At 36.1% G+C, this 16120-nt stretch overlaps 1 protein-coding gene and 1 non-coding gene across 2 annotated transcripts in view; both read right to left on the bottom strand.

The window, feature by feature from the left end:
- The window catches only part of NRIP1 (nuclear receptor interacting protein 1), a 97684-nt gene that overhangs the window by 59430 nt on the left and 22134 nt on the right, over window positions 1–16120 (bottom strand). The window lies entirely within an intron of this gene.
- On the bottom strand, window positions 14278–14431 carry LOC123835030 (small nucleolar RNA SNORA62/SNORA6 family). Its single transcript, XR_006788590.1, has one exon. It is a non-coding gene; the product is annotated as a small nucleolar RNA SNORA62/SNORA6 family (small nucleolar RNA).

Here is a 16120-nt window from a genome sequence, read left to right as displayed (position 1 = left end):
TGTGCACTAGAACACATATAAAAGAATGCAGACATTAGCAAAAATATATCTGTATCAACTTACAGATAGACACCAACCTCAATATAGAGATACCAAAAACAAAACAAGCAAACAAAAATACCCAACAGCAACAACAATCCAGAGGTCTACTAATGGGACATACAATGAAGTACTACTCAGCAGTGAAATAAATGAACCCAAACTACATACGATAATAAATTTCGAAAAAACCACAATGAACAACAACAGCAAATCTCAGAAGACGTTATGCAGAATGCTACCATTTTTATAAAACTTTACAAAAAAGTAAAATTAAACAGCATATTACTTAAAGACCCATGTGATAAAAGCAGAATATTAAAAAGTAAATGATAAAACACAAAATTGAAGAGTGACTGGGGGGATCAGGGAGGGCAGTAAGGGCAGCACCACAGGCAAGAAGAGTCCTATGCTGGTAGATGCATACTTTATCAGTAAAGTTCTGGTTCCATGTTGGCTGGTGGATTCTTGGTAGATCATTTTAATATTATGCTTTATAATATAAATATATTCCTGTTTGCATAATAAAAAATAAGCTGCCACGTTATAGCAAAACAGAGTTTTACTTTGACAAGAATACTGTTTAGGTAAGCATCTTAATTCACACACATGAACAAATGCTAATTGCTGGGTAACAGATTTTCCTAAATCTCCTCTTCAAAAACAAAAGCAAAGGAGTATACAAAGCGATACACTCCACAGAACTGGAAGGTAGACTTGTAGATAGAAACTTAGAGCTTGGTCAACCAAAGAATGAGGCTAATTCATATCTACCATCAATTTGGTCTCAAAACTAGCATAAATGCTTGCTTAATTACTGCAGATTTGCAGAACTCTCTCATGGGAGATGGTCATTTTGCAAAAATTACTTAACAGGAGAAATAGGCAAACTGAAGTAATTCAATATACTTCAGGTTCCGACTAAACAGTATTTCCCCTCTAATTATAAGCATTTCCCCTTATTTGTCATATAGGCTAGTGGTCATATACTCATCCTGATTGGCCAAAAGTATGATGAGAAAGCCTAACCCATCTTAAAGAACAAAATTTCTTTGCCCAATAAACAATTCCTTATATTCATTATACAATACTTTTATCTGACAAAACCCACGACAATTCAGTTTTCTCAACAACCTTGCATTATAGGTAAGGCACATATTATCAAGCAACACTTACTTCATGCAGCATAATATTTTTACAAGTTTAAAAATAAGTTAAAGGGGCGCCTGGGTGGCTCAGATGGTAAGCGTCTGCCTTCGGCTCAGGTCATGATCCCAGCGTCCTGGGATCGAGCCCCGCATCGGGCTCCCTGCTTGGCAGGGAGCCTGCTTCTCCCTCTCCCTCTAACATTCCCCCTCTCTCACCCTCTCTGTCAAATAAATAAATAAAATCTTTAAAAAAAAGTTAGAAATGTTAATGATGTTCTAAATCAAATTTTCTATCTAAATATTTATTGAGTACCTATAATATAAAAGGTACTTTATAAGGTGCTTCTCAGCATTTTATGTGATACACACAGATTGAAAATCTTACCTATGTGCTGCATCCTTGTTAAATGCAAACAAATAATAATCTGATTAAAAGGCATCTTGGACTAATTCTTCTTCAAAAGAAAAGCCACTCATCCTGATAACATATATAGGTGTGTGTGTGTGTGTGTGTGTGTGTGTGTGTGTGTAACAGAATAGCAATTCCTTTTCCTGGCTTGGATCACTACTGAATATTATGCCTGAGCCTTAACTCTAGGCTGCACAATACTGAGCAACCTGGGGTGAGGATCATAGCCTCTTGGTGAACAACCGACGTCCTTTAGAGGAATTGTTGCATCATGTTATAGAAGGAATGAACAAAAACTAAATCCACACCATTGGTCCTTGCGGTGCATTTCACTTTTCATGTATATTTTTGACAAAGGTTGGGGCTTCAGGAATGAAGTACTGATTGAAAGAATAAATATATTTCTTATGCAATTTCTGAAACTAGAATATAGTAGGCACTAAATAAATGCTCAGTGCATAAATGCTTCTTTCATTAGTCTATTTTTTTAAAGATTTTATTTATTTGAAAGACAGAGACACAGCGAAGAGAGGGAACACAAGCAGGGGGAGTGGGAGAGGGAGAAGCAGGTTTCCCGCGGAGCAGGATGCCCAATGTGGGGCTCGATTCCAGGACCCTGAGATCATGACCTGAGCCAAAGGCAGACGCTTAACGACTGAGCCAGCCAGGTGCCCCTCATTAGTCTATTTTAAAATTACTTCCAGTATTTCCCTGTATTTGTTCAATGGAACATCAAATATCCCTCCCCATATAGACTTTATTTCTGTTTCCTATTCTCTCCTTATTGTTGTTTTTTAAAAAATTTATACTTTTAAAAGACATTCCCTATTATTAATGACCAATGTCATCCTTTTAAAAAATACATATTGATCCATCTTCAAGAAATATGAATATATCCAATTTTTATTTGACATCTCCATCTGACATCTATAAATTGTTTATGTGACATATCAGATTTAACGTGTCAATAACCGAGTCCCTGTTCTTCCTAATCTCAGCTAATATCAACTCCATTCTAAAAACCTGGCTGCCATCCTAGATGCCTCTCCTCTTCTCACAGGCCACATCCAATTTGTCAGCAAATTCTGTAGGCTTTGCCTTGGAAATATCTAGAATCCAACTACTTCCCACTGCCCCCCTTCAAATCACCATCGTCTCTCTGGGATTATTACAATAGCTTCCTGACTGGTTTTCCCGCTTCTGTTTCTAATGCCTTTTGGTCTACTTAACACAACTGCCAAAGTGATTCTGCGAACATATTTTATTGTGTCACCCCTTTGCTCAAAATTTCTAGTGGCTCCCCACTCTGACCTCACTTCCTGTGACTCTCCCTCATTCACCCACAGGGGCTTTGACTAGAATACCCTTCTCCCCAGAGAGCTGTATGTATCACATCAATTCATCCTTTACTTAAATCATATTCTGGGTGAGACGTTCCCTGGACATAATCTAAAATTCCATATACCCCTGCCCAAAACCTTCCATGCTCCCTTCTTTGCTTCAGTTTTAGCACGGTTTGTAAGATACCATGAAGTTGAATTGTTGTATACTGTTTGTCTATTTCACCAATAAAACGTAAGCTTCAAGGGGGCAGTAGTTTCCCCCCTTTTTGGTCACTGCTCTATCCTTAGGAGAGAATAACTGGAATACACTAGATATTCAATAAACATATATCGAATGAATCAAGGCATGCCTGTCTATATTTTGTGATCCCATAAGGAAGCTTGCAGAAATTAACAAAACTCTGACCTTCCCTAGCTGTGTCGTTCACTGCAGTAGCCCTCTCAAAGACACACCTTCCCCTTCTCACTTGCTGGCAGAACTCTTAAGAGGTGAATCCTGATTAGCTCGAGCCACTATGACAAGTAATGTTTACTCTGCCAATCAGGGGTTTAGGTGCAGGCATATGATGCAATTATGGCCAATGAAATTTACTAGGAAATGTTTCCTCACTTAAAAAAAAAAGTAGCATGGAAAAATGTCCACCTTGTAACCAAAGATTGCCAGAACACTCAAGACAACAGAGTAGAAAAATGGAAAATAGCCTGTGGGTTCCTGATAATACCATTATGGCAATTAATTAGCTACCTGTACTCTAAACTTCATGTTGGGTAGGATATTTATCCCTCATTGTTTAAGTTATTTTAGTAAGGTCTTTAATTACTTATATTTTAATTAACATAGAAAAAAAATTTTTTAAATAGTCACAGTTTCCTGCAATGTGTTAATCAAACTAAAATGAAGATGGATGTCAGGTGTTTTCCCCCTTTTTTATACTGCATGCCTACAGAACATGTCATATGACAATAAAACAAGATCTCTCAATATGAGTCATATTTTCTCACAGGAATTCATTTATAAACAGTGTGTTCTTAATTAAGAGTTGAAAAGAAACATATGACCAAAGCAAAGGCAATCCAAATATAGAGCTTTGAAATAATTTAAATAGTAAATTGTGCTCTAAACCACTATCTGCCTCACCAGGTTCTGCAGAACTATCAGTACTTATCCAAAGGAAGGAAGAAAGGGAAGGAGAGAGAGAGGAAGTCAGGTGGTAAGGAGGGATGTGGGAGGTCTCAAGGCCACAGAAAATCAGGACATGATGAATTTTTAACATAAATAATTACACTTTCTTTGTGTGTGTCCACACACTGGAAGGCAGTTAGGGGACAACTTTATTCATCTCAGATGCTCCCCCTCACCTGTGAAGTAATTCTAGATTTACAGGGAAGGGGGGTCTTGTGACTCAGTAATGGTTTGAGTCCAAGGGCTAACAGTCATCAGGTTTTGGTTTTTAACTCAAAGCCAAACCATTAGTCAGTAACAAAGCCAAAGCTTTAGCTATCCAAAACTCTAACTCTTCAAGTTCTCACTGTAAGAACCTACCAAACTATAGTGTTTCCTCACTGAAGTCTTATAAACTTAGAAAATTCCTACAAATGTAAAATCCCTAGACTATTAAATAACTTCCTTTAAACATAATGGGCACTAACTTAACTCTATACTTAATATAATGCCTATAATATATGGTAACTCTTTAATTGCCAATCTTCTATTAGCTGTCACTTTGAAAAATTACTGGATGAAATTATGGCTCTGAAAAAAAATTATTGAAGGATGGTGGGAAAAGTAGAGATTGCCTTTAAAATCTTCTCAGCATGTTCTACAATAGTGAAAAAGCAATGAAAATTATTCTATTGGTAATACTTCAAAAAGTATTCATGAATCCATTTAGCTGAGGACTTTAGTCCTGAGAGTACACTTGATCATGGTAAGGCTGACCATCTATTGACAATCCGGCCTCCTCCCGCTCCCCCTGCTTCTCCTTTGGGTCACTCTCACGCAATGACACAGGGAGGAAAGCAGAAACATGGATAAAGAGTGGATTAAAAGCATAGAGCCATAAAATTGTTAAAAAAAATGGATGTTGTCCTAGTCCATTCAGGCTGCTATAACAGAATACCATGGACTGGGTGGCTTATAAACAACAAAAATTTCTTTCTCACAGTTTGGGTGGCTGGTAAGTCTAGGATCCTGGTACATGCAGGCATGGTATCCAGGGAGAATCTAGCTATACCAAAGATGGCAGAAAGGGGAAGGGGGTCTCTGCAAGGCCTCTTTTATATGGAAACTCATCCCACTGTGAGGACTCCACCTTCACGATCTAATCACCTCCCGAGGGTTCCCCCTCCTTTGGGGTTAGGATTGCAACATATGAATTTTGAAGGCAAAATAAACATTCAGATCATAGCAGATGATAGGTAAAAATGTGTTTTTCCAAATATAAATTAAGTGCTATTTGACTATAGGAGATTCAAAATATTTTAGTATTTTATCTTCAACTAGATAAACATTATACAAATGGGGGAAAAAAAGTATTAATTCCAAAATTCCAACATTAACTATGACATCAAAAAAATTCAGGCTAGGGCGCCTGGGTGGCTCAGTTGGTTAAGCGACTGCCTTCAGCTCAGGTCATGATCCTGGAGTCCCAGGATCGAGTCCCACATCGGGCTCCCTGCTCAGCGGGGGGTCTGCTTCTCCCTCTGACCCTCTTCCTGCTCGTGCTCTCTGTCTCTCATTCTCTCTCTCTCAAATAAATAAATAAAAAATCTTAAAAAAAAAAAAATTCAGGCTATATTTCTCACAAGTACTCAAGGCCATGTCCAAAAGGGTATCTATGGACTAACAAGAATAACCAAAACTTACTGTGCCAAGAACTACATTAAGTGCTTTCTATGGTTTCATTCTTTCAATTCTCAAAACCAACCCTATTAAGTTATCCCCATTTTACAGATGAGAAAACTGAGCCTTAGGAGGTGAGATGATTAGTCCAAAGTCAACAAAGTAGGTGGCAGAGTCAGGATTCACACTTGTTCAAAACACCACACCAGTGTCTCAATCCTTGTCAAATTCAATCTATTAGTTATAAACACTGCTTTGATTCTAACGTGGTTTCCTAAAGATTTTAAAGATATCTCAAATATATTTCTATACTTTAATGACTCTCAACATGGAATGCAAGCTTTTTTAACTAAATTTTTTAATTCCAGTATAGTTAACATAGTGTTATATTAGTTTCAGGTGTACAACATAGTGATTCAACAATTCTATACATTACTCAGTGCTCATCGTGGTAAGTGTGCTCCTTTTTTAAAAGAAGATTTTATTTATTTATTTATTTGAGACAGAGGGAGAGCGAGCCGGGGGGCAGGGGGAGGAGGGCAAAGGGAGAGGCAGAAAATCTCAAGCAGAGACTCCACTGTAAGCCGGAGCCCCATGAGGGGCTCAATCTCATGACTCTGAGATCATGACCTGAGCCAAAATGCAGAGTCAGACACTTACCTGACTGAGCCACTCAGGCGCCTTAAAAGTGTACTCTTTAGAAACGCAAGTTTTTAAAACTACTATTTGGAGGGTTAGTTCCCAGCCATTATAATTAACTTTTATTAACTAGATGGCAAGTAAATGCCAGTTTTTTTACAATCATACTAAGTCATATATTATCTCACTTAATCATTATCTATAAAATAGATACTATTCAACTTTACAGATGAAGAAACTAAGGCTCAGAGCAGTGGAGTGACTTGCCCAAAGTCGTACAACAGGTAAGGGGTAGACCTGGGATTCAAATCCAGGTCAGTGTGCTCCTATAATGCATTGCACAAACCACTACTGAATGAAGCCTCCACAGTGTGAGACCAATTGCCTTGGTCAACCCATCTGCTGATCATTTCATGAAAGACTGACAGTCTGCTTTTAAATTACAGGTCAAATTTTCTGTACCTGGAGCTGTACAAATATAAATACTTGTCCTTTCCTCTTTAAACAAAATTACATCTCTAGGATAGTCTGGCTTCTGGCAATTTCTATAAACAAATTCACCAAATATACTGCTTTTGTTACTACCACAGCATAAGCACCCTGAATTTTCCTTACTGGAATAAAGCCTGTCAAGTCTTTTTGCAGGGAAATCTCTAGGACTTTTGTAAGCATCAAAATGCTCAGGAAACGTTGATTTGTTAAAATAAATCTTGACCCAGTAAAAAGTGGCACTAGGCCTTTTATTTTCTTGCAGTCAGCAAAACTACAAACCTATAAAAATTCAAATAGTAGTTAAGGGCATGCATTTTGAAGTACTTGCATATGTGGTGAGTCACTTTACAAACTCCTACTTCATACTGAAAACTTTTTTAACCTGGATATGTAGGCAGAAATCACTTTAAAAACCTCTAAGTACTATACAATGAAGGAAAAAGCAAGTCCATTCGGGGTTTTACCAGTTGTTTTCTCTGACAACTGTCTTCCTTAGGGGGGGAAAAAAAAGAGTATTATTACTTACTGGATTCTCTGTACCCTGCACTTTATAGTTCAGACACATTTGGAAGCTGCTGTTTGTAACCCTGTATTAATCTAGATCTTTGGAAAAATCAAATGGAGGCCAATTTAATCACCCAACAAAAATAAGCAAGTGTGTATGGGGAGAGCACAGCTGAAGGAAGTAGAGAGAACTGGGTCAGTAGGTGGCAGATGGTAACTGGTTCAAACTTGAAAGGAGTTCAAAAGCGTGGAGCAGGGTTTGTGAAAACTCTTCAAGTGAAACAGAAGCAAAAAAAAAGAAAAAAAAAAGAAAAATGCATAATGTGTGGAAGAGAGGTCCTGATTTAGAAGGGTGTGCTACTGAGTAAAACAGTAGTCATCCAAAAACCTATTTTAATTCATTTGGAATATATAGAATTAAAATATTGTCAATAAAACATTATCTTTCTAGAACATTACACTGGTGACAACAAACTATTTCCTCATTTACTTTGCATAATATTCCTTTGATGTAGGTTATGTCCCCATTTTACAGATTAGGAAACTGAGGCTCAGGTTAAACAGTCTGTTTGGTGAGCTAGTTCAAACATCAATCTTATGACTCTAACCAGCATTTTTCATGTCACTGTATTAAACTGTGGCCATTACAGGACTATTCTTGGCATCTACATAAGGGGTAAAAGAAATGCAATTGACCCTTGAACAACGAGTTTGAACTGTGTTAGGTCCACTATCTTTCAATAAATATATTGGAAAATTTTTTGGAAACTTGCAACAATTTGAAAAAACAGATGAACCATGTAGCCTAGAAATACAAAATAAATTAAGAAAAAAGTATTATTATAAGACTACAGTATATAATATATATAGCTGTTCATGTTATCAGGAAGGCTTCCAGTAAACAGTAGGCTATTATTAGTTAAGTTTTGGGGGAGTCAAAATTGCACACAGATTTTTGATTTTGCCAGGGATTGGTACCCTTTCTCTTTTTTTTTTTTAAAGATTTTATTTATTTATTTGAGACAGAATGAGAGACAGAGAGCATGAGAGGGAGGAGGGTCAGAGGGAGAAGCAGACTCCCCGCCGAGCAGGGAGCCCGATGTGGGACTCGATCCCGGGACTCCAGGATCATGACCTGAGCCGAAGGCAGTTGCTTAACCAAATGAGCCACCCAGGCGCCCCAGGGATTGGTACCCTTAACCTCCGTGTTGTTCAAAGGTCAACTGTATATCCTTTGGTTATATATATGTATGTATGTATATATATATATATATATATATATATATATATATATATATATATATAATTCTGTGGTCACCAGACTAGGTTTAAATTGTATGTGACTTTCCAACAAATACTACACCCTTAACAGAAACCCATGGAAGTACTTAAATAAAAGGAAAGTGTTATTTATCCACTTCTTATTTACTGAAATTACTGTGAAAATAGCAAATTAGCATGAACTCAGTATTAATACAAACTCCGTGCACAAATTTTTAATATTATCAAAGTAACATTAATACCATTCATTGTCAGGTTCAGGTTATATCCATTTCTATTAGGAAAAACACTTAGACTTTCTTTCAGAATTTTTGTCTGTAATATAAAATAAAACCGAAGGGTCAAATTTTTAGCCACCATTAAAAAAAAAAGGCTAAATATTTTCTATTATGACCTAGGTAATAAATAAGGGCTCTGTATACTAACCACCTAAAATATATCTGGATGGCCTTTAAGGTTAACTTCTCAAACCTATTTAGTTGCCAAAAGAATAGTATCCAAATTGCACATCACATTTTATCATGAGTAAGGAAGCCTTAGAAACATAATCATTGCCTCCGCCTTACAAATTCAGTCTGTTACCAATTTGTGTCACCAACATCTGAGCACTTAAACACACAAGACAATATGGGCCCACATTTTCAGGGTCTACAGATGATGACTGTATTCATGGTTCAAGATGCTGGTTCTATAAAACTGTTTCCTCCCTGAACCTCAACCTATCTCTTTCTTTGAACTAATTCCACAGCTATAACCCAGATATACATGATATCCAGATTTTGTTTTTGAGAGAAAAAAAAAATCTCTGAAAATCAGAAACTTATTCCATTCCTAGATGCTGTTCTTAGCACCAGAACTATACCCCAATTAAAAAAAAAAAAAATTCATTATCCTGATTTCAGTCCCGTTTAGAACATCCACTAGCCTGGTAAGCTATTTAATTTTAAATACTCCTAGGAAATAGAATTGACAGGGATGGGGTCACCTTTGAGAAATTTATGGAAATCTGTGAGATGATGCCCTTCAAAAAATGTATTTTACTCCAGGTAATTCAATATGATGAATTAAGGATCAATTTTGGAAAGTTGTTAACAAAACTTTCAAATTCATTCATCTCTCAAATTGTTGCATTCTACACAGGTAATTTATTACTTTCACCAAAGGCATCTCTATTTTCTTTCTTGTTTCAGATGAATTGTAAAGAGACTTATTACAGTAAACATTCAGCTAACATATTAAATCAATCGTGTTATTAGTCAGGTAAGGAACATTAAAACAACATTCTATATATTTTACATGAAGACAAAGAAACTTATATAGTCCACAAAACACAGTTTGAGAACTATCACAAATGCTTTTATCACTTAGGAACCTACAAATTTCTAACCACATGTAAATCTTCACACAAACCACATGTAAAAATTGTTGCACCCTAAGCTTAAGTAACTTGTGCAACACGGTACAGAATGAATTTGTATACTTTTCTTAATTGCTTCTAAAGCTCCAGGATATACCCTGGAGTTGCTGACTCATCAGCATTTTGATTTATCACCCTATACATGTAAGGCTTGAAGCTGGGTGCTTTACAAATCACAGAGTTATAGAAGATATGATCCCTTCCCTTTGGAAGTTTACAATCTTGCAGAAGAGATGAATAAGATAAATGCAGTGTGAACGGTACTCATCAACTACTAAGGGAGAAAAGAAGAGGGCACTTCAGGGTGATTATTCAAATCACAGAACAGGTAGCGTTTTAGTAAAAGAAAATGAGCAGGGATCACAAGACACCTGTGATCAAGATGGTTCAACCCGTGAGGCAGCATATGAAATGTGCGGTTAACGTCTTTGAGGGAGAAGCAAATGGAATATGATGCTGGGATAAGTAGGAGCCAGATAAAAATAGGACTTGGCTTTTATCTTGTTAGGCGAAGGCCTTTGTTCAGAATTTTAACACTTCCTTCAGAAAGGTTTACTGTCCTATGGTGTGTAGAATGGGTTGAATAATAAAAATGAAAAGGCAAAAAGACCAGTTAGAAAGTGACGGCAATAACTGTCTAACAAGCATGAAGTATGAACACTTGAATTTGGAAAACGGCAGTGGAAAGAGAAAGAAATAAACCAAAACTTATAGTTCTTCCTGTTCTCATGAAAATGATTACTGAAATAGTCATATATATCATGTGTTGATATATAAAGGCATAAAATAAAACCAAACACTTGTAAACAGACTTCCAAGAAAAACTTTGCTTAAATTATCACATAAAGTTACCTATTTTACTTTGGAAAAACCATTTATTTTTTTTAATTAAAAAAAAATTATTTTTTACATTTTTTACAGCTTTATGGAGATATAACATACCATACCATTCACCGTTTTGGAAAAACCACTTATAACAACTCCTTTTAATGTATTCTAAGGCAGCATACACCATTTCTTAATATGTCTTTGATTGCATTTTTGTATTATTTTAAAGACATTTGTTGTAAATGTCTTAAAAATAAAACTTTAAAAATTACAACTAGAAAATGTCTACTAAATTGAAAGGCAATCTATACTTTGCTACATATAAATTATTTCTTAAAAACTATCAAGGTCTGTTTGATTCATACTAATTTTACAATACCAAAATACAATGTGTATCTCTATATTTCATAAGAATGAAAGAAGTATCTTATAAATATATTTCTCTAACTGATTACCAACATGATTTTTATGACCCAAATGGAAAAATACACATATAAATACCCAAAAGATAAATTACTTGACCATAATAATAAACTCTATGTTTGGAAACCTCATATTTACATGTTACCTTTCATATAGGTATATACATATCAGTTTGATGAATAAACTATTTTCAACTAATTCAAATTATCAAAATGTATTATTATATATACTACTGAAGATCTTTGTTTTCTCTTGCTTTAAATATTCCCTGCCCCCAGAAAATTCCTAAAGGCAAATTTCCAGGAGTGGGGAAAAAGTGTAGTTTCTCCACGCATTCAAGAAATATTTAGTCAATAAATATTTATAAGCTCCTTCTAAATGCCTATCATCAAACAGCAACAACAATTTTTAAAGGAATAATTGATATACAAAATGCTGTATAACTTGATGAGTTTGGAAGTAAGTACATACTCGTGAAACCACTGCCATAGTCAATGCCATAATTACATCCAACACCTTCAGAAGTTTCTTCCTGCCCTCTTTATTTTTTGTGTGATTAGAACACCGAACAAAAGCCCTACCTCTTAGCAATTTTTTTTTTTTTTTTTTTGACAGACAGAGACACAGCGAGAGAAGGAACACAAGCAGGGGGAGGGTGAGAGGGAGAAGCAGGCTTCCCGTGGAGCAGGGAGCCCGATGCGGGGCTCGAACCCAGGACCCTGGGACCATGACCTGAGCCAAAGGCAGACGCTTAACGACTGAGCCACCCAGGCGCCCCGCAAATTTTTAAGTATAAAATACAGTATTGTTAACTATAGGTACTGTGCTGTACAGTAGATCCCTAGGATTTATTCCTCTTGCATAATTTAAGTTTATACCTTTTGACCAAAACCTCAGCTTCCTCTTCCTCCCAATTCCTGGTAACCACCATTCTATTCTCTGCTTCTAGGAGTTTGACTTTTTGGATTCCTCACAGAAGCGAGATCCCATAGTATTTGTGCTTCTGGCTAGCTTATTTTACTTAGGATAATGTCCTTCAGGTTCATCTATGTTGTCACAAATGATGGGACTTCCTTCTTTTTTAAGGTATGGAAATACTGCATCTTCTTGATGCATTCACATGTCGATGGACATGGGGGTTGCTTTCATGTCTTGGCTACTGTGAATACTTCTGAGAAAAATACAGGAGTGCAGATAGCTCTTCAAGATCCTGATTCCAATTTCTTTCGATATATATACCCAGAAATCGGATTACTGGATCAGATGGTAGCTCTTAATTTTTTGAGGAACCTCCACACTGTGTTCTATAGTAGCTGTACTAACTGAAACCCAGCATTACTCTTGGTTCTTTCAGATATATTAGTGATGAACACAACATAAAAAGATTCCTGCCCTCAGACAGCTTTCACTTTAGAAGAGGAAAATAATCAATAAACAATAATTTTAAAAAATTAATGTCATGGTAGTTTTAAAGGTGATAAGTGCTGTGGAAAAAGAAAAGAGACAGGAAAGAGGGGAAGCCTCCACTCAGAGTGGAATGGTTGCCAGGTAAGGCCTCATTAAGAAGATGCGATGGCCTGGTCAGCAAAGACAGGAACTTTAAATTTTACTACAACCAAGATGAGGGCTTTTCAGCAGAGGGAGGATTTTCGTCTTTAAAAAGTAGCCAATAACATGTACTGTTAGCATTGGATGTCAAGGAAGTAAAGTTGATTTCTTTTAAAAAGGAAGAGGTAAGTACTATAAAAAAAAAAAAAAAGTTAGTGAGTAGGACTGTAAAACAGCTACCTCAGATCTAGAAACCAAAATAACAGCTAACATATACAATTACAGCAGGTATTGCTCAAGGAGCCCTATCCCTCACAACAACTCCATGTGTGACCACATTCAAAGGTCAATGGTACCTTATCCATATTCCAAACACTAAAAAAGCTTAAAGCAAGACAATTTGGTAGTAAAATCTGACCTAAGTTCATATTAGGTAGCATATGGTTCTTGATTTATCCTACTTGGCAAATAATATACATGAAGAAACATTAATTAACCCTCAAAATGTAGGTAACCTTTAAATATCCTAATTAATGAAAAGTCATAGGTACATCTATATGTACACATATAACCTTTTTTTAACTGCCCTATTTTATGCAGGAGATGGTGGAATTACATCGTTCGGGTTATCACATTCAAATTAAACCAGCCATGCTTTAAAAAGAAAGGAAAAAAGAAACATACAGTAAGATTAAAATTCTATCCAGCATATAACCTAGAGTAAGATGGAAGATGTTACTCATCTGCTGTTACAGGTTTTGATTTTACAGATTAAAGATATGTATTTTTCATACAAAACATCCCCTAAACATTGGCTAATTGCTTTATCTGATGTTCAACCAAAGAAAATGTTATTTATTCCAACAATGAAGGAAAAACAGGCAGTTTGAGACCCACTCAAAGATGGTAGATTAGCGTCCGACATGGCATCTTTCTATTGGATTTTAAAGGATAATTTTTTTTAAAGATTTATTTATTTATTTTAGAGGGAGAGAGAGCACGAGCAGGAAGGGCAGAGGGAGAGAGAATCTGAAGCAGACTGCGCGATGAATGTGGAGCCCGACAGGAGGCTCAATCTCAGGAGCCTGAAATCACGACCTGTGCCCAAACCTAGAGTCGGCCGCTGAGTCGACTGTGCCACCCAGGGGCCCCTAAAGGATAATTTTAACTAGATATAAATATGACTAAAGTCTTGTCTTTTAAAAACCCAAGATGTAACTCTATAGCTGTGCTGTCCAATATGGTACTAGACACATGTGGGCTGGAGAGCACTTGAAAAGGGACTAGTCTGCCTTTTAAAAATACTTTTATTTTTTTAATTTTTAATTTTATTTTTATATGTATTTACACACACACACACACACACTTGTAGCAAGAATTACTATCACAGTCACTGATTGGGCCAGAGCCCCTTGGGGCGTTAGCAAAAGACTTGCTCCTCCTCATGCAGCACGACCTACACTTGTGAGTTCACTGGCCAGGCAGTGGCCTCAACTCCAAGCTCCAACAATGTACAGGAAAGGTGATTAGTTTGAATTGAGATGTGCTATAAGAAAAAATAGACATTGAATTTCAAAAACCTACCATAAGAAAATAAAGGTAAGATATCTCATAATTTTATATTAATTATGCAATGAATAATATTTTGCTGATACTGGGTTAAATATTTTATTAATTGATCAGTTTCTTTTTCCTTTTTTAATGTGCCTACTGGACAATTTAAAATTCATGTGCAGCTTACACTACACTAACTACTGAATGGACAGCACTGCTCCATAGTAAAGACTGAGAAAAAGACCTGACAAAAAAATTTCTCAAGTACTTATGTTCTAGAATGAATAATTTCACTTTAGATCATCAAAAAGATTAATACAACACAGATAAAGGTAGAAAGAAATATTTATCAGAAAGGCTAAGGTAAGTTTTTTGTAACTCAAGAGTGTATTATTTTAGATATTCAAGAGGTATCCCAAAATTAAAGAATAAGATAAAAACCTCATGTATAAAATGCCTGATTTAATTTAAAATTAATTTTCAGTATTTCCACAGTACTAAGTATATATAGGAGGGTTTTATGTTCTATTTTCCTTCAGAGGGTTAGGATAGATCTAAGTTTCATAGATCACATACATACCATGATGGCATCAGAAAACAGGCAACTTATTTTTAAGAGAGGGAAAATTTCATTCCTCCTGAAAAAACAACTTTAGAGTTTACATAAAGTTGGAGAAAAATAAATCTGTATCACAGTATGATCTATCATCATGAGAAGATACACTGAATGACATTTCCCAAATATCCTTAAAAGCACTCCAAGTATGTATTATACTAAAGTTAGACATACACATACTCCACGGTTCAGCAGTTCTGCTCCTGTGCATACGCTCATCAGAAAGGAATGCTTAGTTCTACCAAAAGATATAAAAAAATTCATAGCAGCCTTACTTGTAGCCCCAAATTGGAAAGATATTCAATATCCATTTACAGTAGAATGAATAAATGGTGGTCTAATCACAATGGAATATAGACAATTGGGGGGGGACAAATAATACACACATGGATGACTCTCAGATACATAATGTTGATCAAAAAACTCCAACACAAGAGTTCATATTACATGACTCCAACCATATGCAGTTCAAAAACAGGCAAAACTAACACACAGTAAAAAATGCCACAGATTGGTTTCTGTTAAATAGAGGTAGTACTGACTAGGAAAGACAGCCTTCTGAGGTAGGGTGTTAGTTACGCGGGGTATGCTTATGTAAAAAGAAAAAAAAAATCACTGAACTGGCAAGTAAGAGTGTCTGTTTGACTACATGAAGTTATAATTTGGTAAAAGGTTTTTTGTTTTTTATTTTAAAGGGCCTTAAGTATCATGAGTTAGTTTCAAAAGAACTACTTAAAACCAATTCCTATTTTAAATTTACATTCCTAATTTGAATTTACTTAATCCTACAACTAAACATATTTGCAGTTTTTTTTTTTTTTAAAGATTTTATTTATTTATTTGACAGAGACACAGCGAGAGAGGGAACACAAGCAGGGGGGAGTGGGAGAGGGAGAAGCAGGCTTCCCGCTGAGCAGGGAGCCCAATGCAGGGCTTGATCCCAGGACCCGAAGGTCATGACCTGAGCCGAAGGCAGACGCTTAATGACTGAGCCACCCAGGCACCCCTATTTGCTGTTTTTAAAAAAATAGCAACCA

Source organism: Mirounga angustirostris, unplaced genomic scaffold, assembly GCF_029215605.1.
Source record: "Mirounga angustirostris isolate CCGP_5_RB_7025 unplaced genomic scaffold, mMirAng1.0.hap1 SCAF_1, whole genome shotgun sequence".
Classification (NCBI taxonomy): domain Eukaryota; kingdom Metazoa; phylum Chordata; class Mammalia; order Carnivora; family Phocidae; genus Mirounga; species Mirounga angustirostris.
The sequence above is the reverse complement of the archived record's forward strand: the minus strand, read 5'-3'. Positions and strand labels throughout refer to the sequence as shown.